Below are 13,790 nucleotides of genomic sequence, written 5' to 3'. Positions count from 1 at the left end.
ACAGAGCCCAAACATTCTTCTTTCCTGAATTCCAGAATTTATGTCAAATTCCCAGTCCTTTAGTACAATAATTCACAATTAAATTATTCAAAGCATGTTAAGATAGCTTTATAATAAGCATTAAACACAAATAGTGCAAGCACCTTCAAAGAATCTGCTTATTTTCTGAAATTTTCTTAAGATTCAGTATTGTGAAAAAATGGATGATTGTGAAACAAAATCAAAATGCTGTGACCCGTTTTCGAAATGGGGTTGCTGCAGCCACAACGCAGAGTACTAACTACTATACAATCACGGCAATTTAAGCGAGCCAGGTAGGAGTCGAACCTACAATCTTCTGATCTATAGTCAGACTCGTTATCCATTGCCCACTGTCCCAGGTGTCTTGTTGCAATTGAAGAGTCTTTCCTGTTTTTGAGCCTGTTTTAAAGTTTTATGGTTATTGAAGTAAATACAGAATCACATTTTGGAAATTGACTGTACACTATCTGCAGGGATTGTTTCCCAAAAATGTTTTAGGTACAATAATCCTTGTGACTGCTAAAAGATCTTTAAAAAATGTGATGAACTTACTCTGACAGAGCCCAAACATTCTTCTTTTCTGACTTCTAGAATTTATGTCAAATTCCAAGTACTTTAGTACAATAATTCAGAATTAAATTATTCAAAGCAGGTTAAGATAGCTTTATAATAAGCATTAAACACAAATAGTGCAAGCACCTTCAAAGAATCTGCTTACTTTCTGAAATTTTCTTAAGATTCAGTATTGTAAAAAAGTGGATGATTGAGAAACAAAATCAAAATGCCGTGACCCGGATTCGAACCGGGGTTGCAGCAGCCACAACACAGAGTACTAACCACTATACGATCACGGCAATTTAAGCGAGCCAGGTAGGAGTCGAACCTACAATCTACAGATCCATAGTCAGACATGTTATCCATTGCCCACTGTCCCGGGAGTCTTGTAGTAATTGAAGTGTCTTTCCTGTTTTTGAGCCTTTTTTCAGAGTTTTATGGTTATTGAAGTATATACAGAATCACATTTTGGAAATTGACTGTACACTATCTGCAGGGATTGCTTCCCAAAAACGTTTTAGGTAAAATAATCCTTGTGACTGCTAAAAGATCATTAAAAAATGTGATGAACTTACTCAGACAGAGCCCAAACATTCTTCTTTCCTGAATTCCAGAATTTATGTCAAATTCCCAGTCCTTTAGTACAATAATTCACAATTAAATTATTCAAAGCATGTTAAGATAGCTTTATAATAAGCATTAAACACAAATAGTGCAAGCACCTTCAATGAATCTGCTTACTTTATGAAATTTTCTTAAGATTCAGTATTGTGAAAAAATGGATGATTGTGAAACAAAATCAAAATGCTGTGACCCATTTTCGAAATGGGATTGCTGCAGCCACAACGCAGAGTACTAACTATTATACAATCACGGCAATTTAAGCGAGCCAGGTAGGAGTCGAACCTACAATCTTCTGATCTATAGTCAGACGCGTTATCTATTGCCCACTGTCCCAGGTGTCTTGTAGCAATTGAAGAGTCTTTCCTGTTTTTGAGCCTGTTTTAAAGTTTTATGGTTATTGAAGTATATACAGAATCACATTTTGGAAATTGACTGTACACTATCTGCAGGGATTGTTTCCCAAAAACGTTTTAGGTACAATAATCCTTGTGACTGCTAAAAGATCTTTCAAAAATGTAATGAACTTACTCAGACAGAGCCCAAACATTCTTCTTTCCTGAATTCCAGAATTTATGTCAAATTCCCAGTCCTTTAGTACAATAATTCACAATTAATTTATTCAAAGCATGTTAAGATAGCTTTATAATAATCATTAAACACAAATAGTGCAAGCACCTTCAAAGAATCTGCTTATTTTCTGAAATTTTCTCAAGATTCAGTATTGTGAAAAAATGGATGATTGAGAAACAAAATCAAAATGCTGTGACCCAGATTCGAACCGGGGTTGCTGCGGCCACAACGCAGAGTACTAACCTCTATACGATCATGACAATTTAAGTGAGCTAGGTAGGAGTCGAACCTACAATCATCTGATCTATAGTCAGACGCGTTATCCATTGCCCACTGTCCCAGGTGTCTTGTAGCAATTGAAGAGTCTTTCCTGTTTTTGAGCCTGTTTTAAAGTTTTATGGTTATTGAAGTATATACAGAATCACATTTTGGAAATTGACTGTACACTATCTGCAGGGATTGTTTCCCAAAAATGTTTTAGGTACAATAATCCTTGTGACTGCTGAAAGATCTTTCAAAAATGTAATGAACTTACTCAGACAGAGCCCAAACATTCTTCTTTCCTGAATTCTAGAATTTATGTCAAAATCCTAGTCCTTTAGTAAAATTATTCACAATTAAATTATTCAAAGCATGTTAAGATAGCTTTATAATAAGCATTAAACACAAATAGTGCAAGCACCTTCAAAGAATCTGCTTACTTTCTGAAATTTTCTTAAGATTCAGTATTGTGAAAAAATGGATGTTTGAGAAACAAAATCAAAATGCCTTGACCCGGATTCGAACCGGGGTTGCAGCGGCCACAATGCAGAGTACTAACCACTATATGATCACGGCAATTTAAGCGAGCCAGGTAGGAGTCGAACATACAATCTACAGATCCATAGTCAGACACGTTATCCATTGCCCACTGTCTCGGGTGTCTTGTAGTAATTGAAGTGTCTTTCCTGTTTTTGAGCCTGTTTTCAGAATTATATGGTTATTGAAGTATAAACAGAATCACATTTTGGTAATTGACTGTACACTATCTGCAGGGATTGTTTCCCAAAAACGTTTTAGGTAAAATAATCCTTGTGACTGCTAAAAGATCTTTAAAAAATGTGATGAACTTACTCAGACAGAGCCCAAACATTCTTCTTTCCTGAATTCCAGAATTTATGTCAAATTCCCAGTCCTTTAGTACAATAATTCACAATTAAATTATTCAAAGCATGTTAAGATAGCTTTATAATAAGCATTAAACACAAATAGTGCAAGCACCTTCAAAGAATCTGCTTACTTTCTGAAATTTTCTTAAGATTCAGTATTGTGAAAAAATGGATGATTGTGAAACAAAATCAAAATGCTGTGACCCGTTTTCGAACCGGGGTTGCTGCTGCCACAACGCAGAGTACTAACCACTATACGATCACGTCAATTTAAGCGAGCCAGGTAGGAGTCGAACCTACAAACTTATGATCCATAGTCAGACACGTTATCCATTGCGTCACTGGCCCAGGTGCCCTGTAGTAATTGAAGTGTCTTTCCTGTTTTTAAGCCAGTTTTGGAGTTTTATGGTTATTGAAGTATATACAGAATCACATTTTGGAAATTGACTGTACACTATCTGCAGGGATTGTTTCCCAAAAACGTTTTAGGTAAAATAATCCTTGTGACTGCTAAAAGATCTTTAAAAAATGTGATGAACTTACTCAGACAGAGCCCAAACATTCTTCTTTCCTGAATTCCAGAATTTATGTCAAATTCCCAGTCCTTTAGTACAATAATTCACAATTAAATTATTCAAAGCATGTTAAGATAGCTTTATAATAAGCATTAAACACAAATAGTGCAAGCACCTTCAAAGAATCTGCTTACTTTCTGAAATTTTCTTAAGATTCAGTATTGTGAAAAAATGGATGATTGTGAAACAAAATCAAAATGCTGTGACCCGTTTTCAAAATGGGGTTACTGCAGCCACAACGCAGAGTACTAACTACTATACAATCACGGCAATTTAAGCGAGCCAGGTAGGAGTCGAACCTACAATCTTCTGATCCGTAGTCAGACGCGTTATCCATTGCACCACTGGCCCACGTGTTTTGTAGTAATTGAAGTGTCTTTCCTGTTTTTGAGCCTATTTTCAGAGTTTTATGGTTATTGAAGTATATACAGAATCACATTTTGGAAATTGACTTTAGACTATCTGCAGGGATTGTTTCCCAAAAACGTTTTAGGTAAAATAATAATTGTGACTGCTAAAAGATATTTCAAAAATGTGATGAACTTACTCAGAAGGAAGCCCAAACATTCTTCTTTCCTGAATTCTAGAATTTATGTCAAATTCCCAGTACTTTAGTACAATAATTCACAATTAAATTATTCAAAGCATGTTAAGATAGCTTTATTATAAACATTAAACACAAATAGTGCAAGCACCTTCAAAGAATCTGCTTACTTTCTGAAATTTTCTTAAGATTCAGTATTGTGAAAAAATGGATGATTGAGAAACAAAATCAAAATGCCGTGACCCGGATTCGAACCGGGGTTGCAGCAGCCACAGCGCAGAGTACTAACCACTATACGATCATGGCAATTTAAGCGAGCCAGGTAGGAGTCGAACCTACAATCTACAGATCCATAGTCAGACACGTTATCCATTGCCCACTGTCCCGGGTGTCTTGTAGTAATTGAAGTGTCTTTCCTGTTTTTGAGCCTGTTTTCAGAATTTTATGTTTATTGAAGTATATACAGAATCACATTTTGGTAATTGACTGTACACTATCTGCAGGGATTGTTTCCCAAAAACGTTTTAGGTAAAATAATCCTTGTGAGTGCTAAAAGATCTTTAAAAAATGTGATGAACTTACTCAGACAGAGCCCAAACATTCTTCTTTCCTGAATTCCAGAATTTATGTCAAATTCCCAGTCCTTTAGTACAATAATTCACAATTAAATTATTCAAAGCATGTTAAGATAGCTTTATAATAAGCATTAAACACAAATAGTGCAAGCACCTTCAAAGAATCTGCTTACTTTCTGAAATTTTCTTAAGATTCAGTATTGTGAAAAAATGGATGATTGTGAAACAAAATCAAAATGCTGTGACCCGTTTTCGAAATGGGGATGCTGCAGCCACAATGCAGAGTACTAACTACTATACAATCACGGCAATTTAAGTGAGCCAGGTAGGAGTCGAACCTACAATCTTCTGATCCGTAGTCACACGCGTTATCCATTGCGCCACTGGCCCAAGTGTTTTGTAGTAATTGAAGTGTCTTTCCTGTTTTTGAGCCTTTTTTCAGAGTTTTATGGTTATTGAAGTATATACAGAATCACATTTTGGAAATTGACTGTACACTATCTGCAGGGATTGCTTCCCAAAAACGTTTTAGGTAAAATAATCCTTGTGACTGCTAAAAGATCTTTAAAAAATGTGATGAACTTACTCAGACAGAGCCCAAACATTCTTCTTTCCTGAATTCCAGAATTTATGTCAAATTCCCAGTCCTTTAGTACAATAATTCACAATTAAATTATTCAAAGCATGTTAAGATAGCTTTATAATAAGCATTAAACACAAATAGTGCAAGCACCTTCAAAGAATCTGTTTACTTTCTGAAATTTTCTTAAGATTCAGTATTGTGAAAAAATGGATGATTGAGAAACAAAATCAAAATGCCGTGACCCGGATTCGAACCGGGGTTGCGGCAGCCACAACGCAGAGTACTAACCACTATACGATCACGGCAATTTAAGCGAGCCAGGTAGGAGTCGAACCTACAATCTACAGATCCATAGTCAGACGCGTTATCCATTGCGCCACTGGCCCAAGTGTTTTGTAGTAATTGAAGTGTCTTTCCTGTTTTTGAGCCTATTTTCAGAGTTTTATGGTTATTGAAGTATATACAGAATCACATTTTGGAAATTGACTGTAGACTATCTGCAGGGATTGTTTCCCAAAAACGTTTTAGGTAAAATAATAATTGTGACTGCTAAAAGATATTTCAAAAATGTGATGAACTTACTCAGAAGGAAGCCCAAACATTCTTCTTTCCTGAATTCTAGAATTTATGTCAAATTCCCAGTACTTTAGTACAATAATTCACAATTAAATTATTCAAAGCATGTTAAGATAGCTTTATTATAAACATTAAACACAAATAGTGCAAGCACCTTCAAAGAATCTGCTTACTTTCTGAAATTTTCTTAAGATTCAGTATTGTGAAAAAATGGATGATTGAGAAACAAAATCAAAATGCCGTGACCCGGATTCGAACCGGGGTTGCAGCGGCCACAACGCAGAGTACTATCCACTATACGATCATGGCAATTTAAGCGAGCCAGGTAGGAGTCGAACCTACAATCTACAGATCCATAGTCAGACACGTTATCCATTGCCCACTGTCCCGGGTGTCTTGTAGTAATTGAAGTGTCTTTCCTGTTTTTGAGCCTGTTTTCAGAATTTTATGGTTATTGAAGTATATACAGAATCACATTTTGGTAATTGACTGTACACTATCTGCAGGGATTGTTTCACAAAAACGTTTTAGGTAAAATAATCCTTGTGACTGCTAAAAGATCTTTAAAAAATGTGATGAATTACTCAGACAGAGCCCAAACATTCTTCTTTCCTGAATTCCAGAATTTATGTCAAATTCCCAGTCCTTTAGTACAATAATTCACAATTAAATTATTCAAAGCATGTTAAGATAGCTTTATAATAAGCATTAAACACAAATAGTGCAAGCACCTTCAAAGAATCTGCTTACTTTCTGAAATTTTCTTAAGATTCAGTATTGTGAAAAAATGGATGATTGTGAAACAAAATCAAAATGCTGTGACCCGTTTTTGAAATAGGGATGCTGCAGCCACAATGCAGAGTACTAACTACTATACAATCACGGCAATTTAAGTGAGCCAGGTAGGAGTCGAACCTACAATCTTCTGATCCGTAGTCAGACGCGTTATCCATTGCGCCACTGGCCCACGTGTTTTGTAGTAATTGAAGTGTCTTTCCTGTTTTTGAGCCTTTTTTCAGAGTTTTATGGTTATTGAAGTATATACAGAATCACATTTTGGAAATTGACTGTACACTATCTGCAGGGATTGCTTCCCAAAAACGTTTTAGGTAAAATAATCCTTGTGACTGCTAAAAGATCTTTAAAAAATGTGATGAACTTACTCAGACAGAGCCCAAACATTCTTCTTTCCTGAATTCCAGAATTTATGTCAAATTCCCAGTCCTTTAGTACAATAATTCACAATTAAATTATTCAAAGCATGTTAAGATAGCTTTATAATAAGCATTAAACACAAATAGTGCAAGCACCTTCAAAGAATCTGCTTATTTTCTGACATTTTCTTAAGATTCAGTATTGTGAAAAAATGGATGATTGTGAAACAAAATCAAAATGCTGTGACCCGTTTTCGAAATGGGGTTGCTGCAGCCACAACGCAGAGTACTAACTACTATACAATCACGGCAATTTAAGCGAGCCAGGTAGGAGTCGAACCTACAATCTTCTGATCTATAGTCAGACTCGTTATCCATTGCCCACTGTCTCAGGTGTCTTGTTGCAATTGTAGAGTCTTTCCTGTTTTTGAGCCTGTTTTAAAGTTTTATGGTTATTGACGTAAATACAGAATCACATTTTGGAAATTGACTGTACACTATCTGCAGGGATTGTTTCCCAAAAATGTTTTAGGTACAATAATCCTTGTGACTGCTAAAAGATCTTTAAAAAATGTGATGAACTTACTCTGACAGAGCCCAAACATTCTTCTTTTCTGACTTCTAGAATTTATGTCAAATTCCAAGTACTTTAGTACAATAATTCAGAATTAAATTATTCAAAGCAGGTTAAGATAGCTTTATAATAAGCATTAAACACAAATAGTGCAAGCACCTTCAAAGAATCTGCTTACTTTCTGAAATTTTCTTAAGATTCAGTATTGTGAAAAAATGGATGATTGAGAAACAAAATCAAAATGCCGTGACCCAGATTCGAACCGGGGTTGCAGCAGCCACAACGCAGAGTACTAACCACTATACGATCACAGCAATTTAAGCGAGCCAGGTAGGAGTCGAACCTACAATCTACAGATCCATAGTCAGACACGTTATCCATTGCCCACAGTCCCGTGTGTCTTGTAGTAATTGAACTGTCTTTCCTGTTTTTGAGCCTTTTTTCAGAGTTTTATGGTTATTGAAGTATATACAGAATCACATTTTGGAAATTGACTGTACACTATCTGCAGGGATTGCTTCCCAAAAACGTTTTAGGTAAAATAATCCTTGTGACTGCTAAAAGATCATTAAAAAATGTGATGAACTTACTCAGACAGAGCCCAAACATTCTTCTTTCCTGAATTCCAGAATTTATGTCAAATTCCCAGTCCTTTAGTACAATAATTCACAATTAAATTATTCAAAGCATGTTAAGATAGCTTTATAATAAGCATTAAACACAAATAGTGCAAGCACCTTCAAAGAATCTGCTTACTTTCTGAAATTTTCTTAAGATTCAGTATTGTGAAAAAATGGATGATTGTGAAACAAAATCAAAATGCTGTGACCCATTTTCGAAATGGGATTGCTGCAGCCACAACGCAGAGTACTAACTACTATACAATCACGGCAATTTAAGCGAGCCAAGTAGGAGTCGAACCTACAATCTTCTGATCTATAGTCAGACGCGTTATCTATTGCCCACTGTCCCAGGTGTCTTGTAGCAATTGAAGAGTCTTTCCTGTTTTTGAGCCTGTTTTAAAGTTTTATGGTTATTGAAGTATATACAGAATCACATTTTGGAAATTGACTGTACACTGTCTGCAGGGATTGTTTCCCAAAATCGTTTTAGGTACAATAATCCTTGTGACTGCTAAAAGATCTTTCAAAAATGTAATGAACTTACTCAGACAGAGCCCAAACATTCTTCTTTCCTGAATTCCAGAATTTATGTCAAATTCCCAGTCCTTTAGTACAATAATTCACAATTAATTTATTCAAAGCATGTTAAGATAGCTTTATAATAATCATTAAACACAAATAGTGCAAGCACCTTCAAAGAATCTGCTTATTTTCTGAAATTTTCTCAAGATTCAGTATTGTGAAAAAATGGATGATTGAGAAACAAAATCAAAATGCTGTGACCCGGATTCGAACCGGGGTTGCTGCGGCCACAACGCATGACAATTTAAGTGAGCTAGGTAGGAGTCGAACCTACATGACAATTTAAGTGAGCTAGGTAGGAGTCAAACCTACAATCTTCTGATCTATAGTCAGACGCGTTATCCATTGCCCACTGTCCCAGATGTCTTGCAGCAATTGAAGAGTCTTTCCTGTTTTTGAGCCTGTTTTAAAGTTTTATGGTTATTGAAGTATATACAGAATCACATTTTGGAAATTGACTGTACACTATCTGCAGGGATTGCTTCCCAAAAATGTTTTAGGTACAATAATCCTTGTGACTGCTAAAAGATCTTTAAAAAATGTAATGAACTTACTCAGACAGAGCCCAAACATTCTTCTTTCCAGATTTCTAGAATTTATGTCAAATTCCTAGTCCTTTAGTAAAATAATTCACAATTAAATTATTCAAAGCATGTTAAGATAGCTTTATAATAAGCATTAAACACAAATAGTGCAAGCACCTTCAAAGAATCTGCTTACTTTCTGAAATTTTCTTAAGATTCAGTATTGTGAAAAAATGGATGATTGAGAAACAAAATCAAAATGCTGTGACCCGGATTCGAACTGGGGTTGCTGCGGCCACAACGCAGAGTACTAACCTCTACACGATCATGACAATTTAAGTGAGCTAGGTAGGAGTCGAAACTACAATCATCTGATCTATAGTCAGACGCATTATCCATTGCCCACTGTCCCAGGTGTCTTGTAGCAATTGAAGAGTCTTTCCTGTTTTTGAGCCTGTTTTAAAGTTTTATGGTTATTGAAGTATATACAGAATCACATTTTGGAAATTGACTGTACACTATCTGCAGGGATTGTTTCCCAAAAATGTTTTAGGTACAATAATCCTTGTGACTGCTGAAAGATCTTTCAAAAATGTAATGAACTTACTCAGACAGAGCCCAAACATTCTTCTTTCCTGAATTCTAGAATTTATGTCAAATTCCTAGTCCTTTAGTAAAATTATTCACAATTAAATTATTCAAAGCATGTTAAGATAGCTTTATAATAAGCATTAAACACAAATAGTGCAAGCACCTTCAAAGAATCTGCTTACTTTCTGAAATTTTCTTAAGATTCAGTATTGTGAAAAAATGGATGATTGAGAAACAAAATCAAAATGCCTTGACCCGGATTCGAACCGGGGTTGCAGCGGCCACAACGCAGAGTACTAACCACTATACGATCACAGCAATTTAAGCGAGCCAGGTAGGAGTCGAACCTACAATCTACAGATCCATAGTCAGACACGTTATCCATTGCCCACTGTCTCGGGTGTCTTGTAGTAATTGAAGTGTCTTTCCTGTTTTTGAGCCTGTTTTCAGAATTTTATGGTTATTGAAGTATAAACAGAATCACATTTTGGTAATTGACTGTACACTATCTGCAGGGATTGTTTCCCAAAAACGTTTTAGGTAAAATAATCCTTGTGACTGCTAAAAGATCTTTAAAAAATGTGATGAACTTACTCAGACAGAGCCCAAACATTCTTCTTTCCTGAATTCCAGAATTTATGTCAAATTCCCAGTCCTTTAGTACAATAATTCTCAATTAAATTATTCAAAGCATGTTAAGATAGCTTTATAATAAGCATTAAACACAAATAGTGCAAGCACCTTCTAAGAATCTGCTTACTTTCTGAAATTTTCTTAAGATTCAGTATTGTGAAAAAATGGATGATTGTGAAACAAAATCAAAATGCTGTGACCCGTTTTCGAACCGGGGTTGCTGCTGCCACAACGCAGAGTACTAACCACTATACGATCACGTCAATTTAAGCGAGCCAGGTAGGAGTCGAACCTACAAACTTATGATCCATAGTCTGACACGTTATCCATTGCGCCACTGGCGCAGGTGCCCTGTAGTAATTGAAGTGTCTTTCCTGTTTTTAAGCCAGTTTTGGAGTTTTATGGTTATTGAAGTATATACAGAATCACATTTTGGAAATTGACTGTACACTATCTGCAGGGATTGTTTCCCAAAAACGTTTTAGGTAAAATAATCCTTGTGACTGCTAAAAGATCTTTAAAAAATGTGATGAACTTACTCAGACAGAGCCCAAACATTCTTCTTTCCTGAATTCCAGAATTTATGTCAAATTCCCAGTCCTTTAGTACAATAATTCACAATTAAATTATTCAAAGCATGTTAAGATAGCTTTATAATAAGCATTAAACACAAATAGTGCAAGCACCTTCAAAGAATCTGCTTACTTTCTGAAATTTTCTTAAGATTCAGTATTGTGAAAAAATGGATGATTGTGAAACAAAATCAAAATGCTGTGACCCGTTTTCAAAATGGGGTTACTGCAGCTACAACGCAGAGTACTAACTACTATACAATCACGGCAATTTAAGCGAGCCAGGTAGGAGTCGATCCTGCAATCTTCTGATCCGTAGCCAGACGTGTTATCCATTGCGCCACTGGCCCACGTGTTTTGTAGTAATTGAAGTGTCTTTCCTGTTTTTGAGCCTTTTTTCAGAGTTTTATGGTTATTGAAGTATATACAGAATCACATTTTGGAAATTGACTGTACACTATCTGCAGGGATTGCTTCCCAAAAACGTTTTAGGTAAAATAATCCTTGTGACTGCTAAAAGATCTTTAAAAAATGTGATGAACTTACTCAGACAGAGCCCAAACATTCTTCTTTCCTGAATTCCAGAATTTATGTCAAATTCCCAGTCCTTTAGTACAATAATTCACAATTAAATTATTCAAAGCATGTTAAGATAGCTTTATAATAAGCATTAAACACAAATAGTGCAAGCACCTTCAAAGAATCTGCTTACTTTCTGAAATTTTCTTAAGATTCAGTATTGTGAAAAAATGGATGATTGAGAAACAAAATCAAAATGCCGTGACCCGGATTCGAACCGGGGTTGCGGCGGCCACAACGCAGATTACTAACCACTATACGATCACGGCAATTTAAGCGAGCCAGGTAGGAGTTGAACCTACAATGTACAGATCCATAGTCAGACACGTTATCCATTGCCCACTGTCCCGAGTGTCTTGTAGTAATTGAAGTGTCTTTCCTGTTTTTGAGCCTGTTTTCAGAATTTTATGGTTATTGAAGTATATACAGAATCACATTTTGGTAATTGACTGTACACTATCTGCAGGGATTGTTTCCCAAAAACGTTTTAGGTAAAATAATCTCTGTGACTGCTAAAAGATCTTTAAAAAATGTGATGAACTTACTCAGACAGAGCCCAAACATTCTTCTTTCCTGAATTCCAGAATTTATGTCAAATTCCCAGTCCTTTAGTACAATAATTCACAACTAAATTATTCAAAGCATGTTAAGATAGCTTTATAATAAGCATTAAACACAAATAGTGCAAGCACCTTCAAAGAATCTGCTTACTTTCTGAAATTTTCTTAAGATTCAGTATTGTGAAAAAATGGATGATTGTGAAACAAAATCAAAATGCTGTGACCCGTTTTCGAAATGGGGTTGCTGCAGCCACAACGCAGAGTACTAACTACTATACAATCACGGCAATTTAAGCGAGCCAGGTAGGAGTCAAACCTACAATCTTCTGATCTATAGTCAGACGCGTTATCTATTGCCCACTGTCCCAGGTGTCTTGTAGCAATTGAAGAGTATTTCCTGTTTTTGAGCCTGTTTTAAAGTTTTATGGTTATTGAAGTATATACAGAATCACATTTTGGAAATTGACTGTACACTATCTGCAGGGATTGTTTCCCAAAAACGTTTTAGGTACAATAATCCTTGTGACTGCTAAAAGATCTTTCAAAAATGTAATGAACTTACTCAGACAGAGCCCAAACATTCTTCTTTCCTGAATTCCAGAATTTATGTCAAATTCCCAGTCCTTTAGTACAATAATTCACAATTAAATTATTCAAAGCATGTTAAGATAGCTTTATAATAAGCATTAAACACAAATAGTACAAGCACCTTCAAAGAATCTGCTTACTTTCTGAAATTTTCTTAAGATTCAGTATTGTAAAAAAATGGATGATTGTGAAACAAAATCAAAATGCTGTGACCCGTTTTCGAACTGGGGTTGCTGCGGCCACAACGCAGAGTACTAACCACTATACGATCACGTCAATTTAAGCGAGCCAGGTAGGAGTCGAACCTACAAACTTAAGATCCGTAGTCAGACACGTTATCCATTGCCCACAGTCCCGTGTGTCTTGTAGTAATTGAACTGTCTTTCCTGTTTTTGAGCCTTTTTTCAGAGTTTTATGGTTATTGAAGTATATACAGAATCACATTTTGGAAATTGACTGTACACTATCTGCAGGGATTGCTTCCCAAAAACGTTTTAGGTAAAATAATCCTTGTGACTGCTAAAAGATCATTAAAAAATGTGATGAACTTACTCAGACAGAGCCCAAACATTCTTCTTTCCTGAATTCCAGAATTTATGTCAAATTCCCAGTCCTTTAGTACAATAATTCACAATTAAATTATTCAAAGCATGTTAAGATAGCTTTATAATAAGCATTAAACACAAATAGTGCAAGCACCTTCAAAGAATCTGCTTACTTTCTGAAATTTTCTTAAGATTCAGTATTGTGAAAAAATGGATGATTGTGAAACAAAATCAAAATGCTGTGACCCATTTTCGAAATGGGATTGCTGCAGCCACAACGCAGAGTACTAACTACTATACAATCACGGCAATTTAAGCGAGCCAAGTAGGAGTCGAACCTACAATCTTCTGATCTATAGTCAGACGCGTTATCTATTGCCCACTGTCCCAGGTGTCTTGTAGCAATTGAAGAGTCTTTCCTGTTTTTGAGCCTGTTTTAAAGTTTTATGGTTATTGAAGTATATACAGAATCACATTTTGGAAATTGACTGTAC

General features: G+C 35.7%; 5 non-coding genes across 5 annotated transcripts; all 5 read right to left on the bottom strand.

The window, feature by feature from the left end:
- Positions 1–3,193: 3,193 nt before the first annotated feature.
- On the bottom strand, positions 3,194–3,266 carry TRNAH-AUG (transfer RNA histidin (anticodon AUG)). The gene has a single exon. It is a non-coding gene; the product is annotated as a tRNA-His (tRNA).
- Positions 3,267–3,771: 505 nt separating this feature from the next.
- On the bottom strand, positions 3,772–3,844 carry TRNAR-ACG (transfer RNA arginine (anticodon ACG)). The gene has a single exon. It is a non-coding gene; the product is annotated as a tRNA-Arg (tRNA).
- Positions 3,845–4,929: 1,085 nt separating this feature from the next.
- On the bottom strand, positions 4,930–5,002 carry TRNAR-ACG (transfer RNA arginine (anticodon ACG)). The gene has a single exon. It is a non-coding gene; the product is annotated as a tRNA-Arg (tRNA).
- A 506-nt stretch (positions 5,003–5,508) lies between these two features.
- Positions 5,509–5,581, bottom strand: TRNAH-AUG (transfer RNA histidin (anticodon AUG)). Its single transcript has one exon. It is a non-coding gene; the product is annotated as a tRNA-His (tRNA).
- A 1,084-nt stretch (positions 5,582–6,665) lies between these two features.
- Positions 6,666–6,738, bottom strand: TRNAR-ACG (transfer RNA arginine (anticodon ACG)). Its single transcript has one exon. It is a non-coding gene; the product is annotated as a tRNA-Arg (tRNA).
- Positions 6,739–13,790: the final 7,052 nt, after the last annotated feature.

Source organism: Taudactylus pleione, unplaced genomic scaffold (genome assembly GCF_031769625.1).
Source record: "Taudactylus pleione unplaced genomic scaffold, aTauple2 ptg000551l, whole genome shotgun sequence".
Lineage (NCBI taxonomy): Eukaryota > Metazoa > Chordata > Amphibia > Anura > Myobatrachidae > Taudactylus > Taudactylus pleione.
This window is presented reverse-complemented; position numbering and strand designations above follow the sequence as displayed.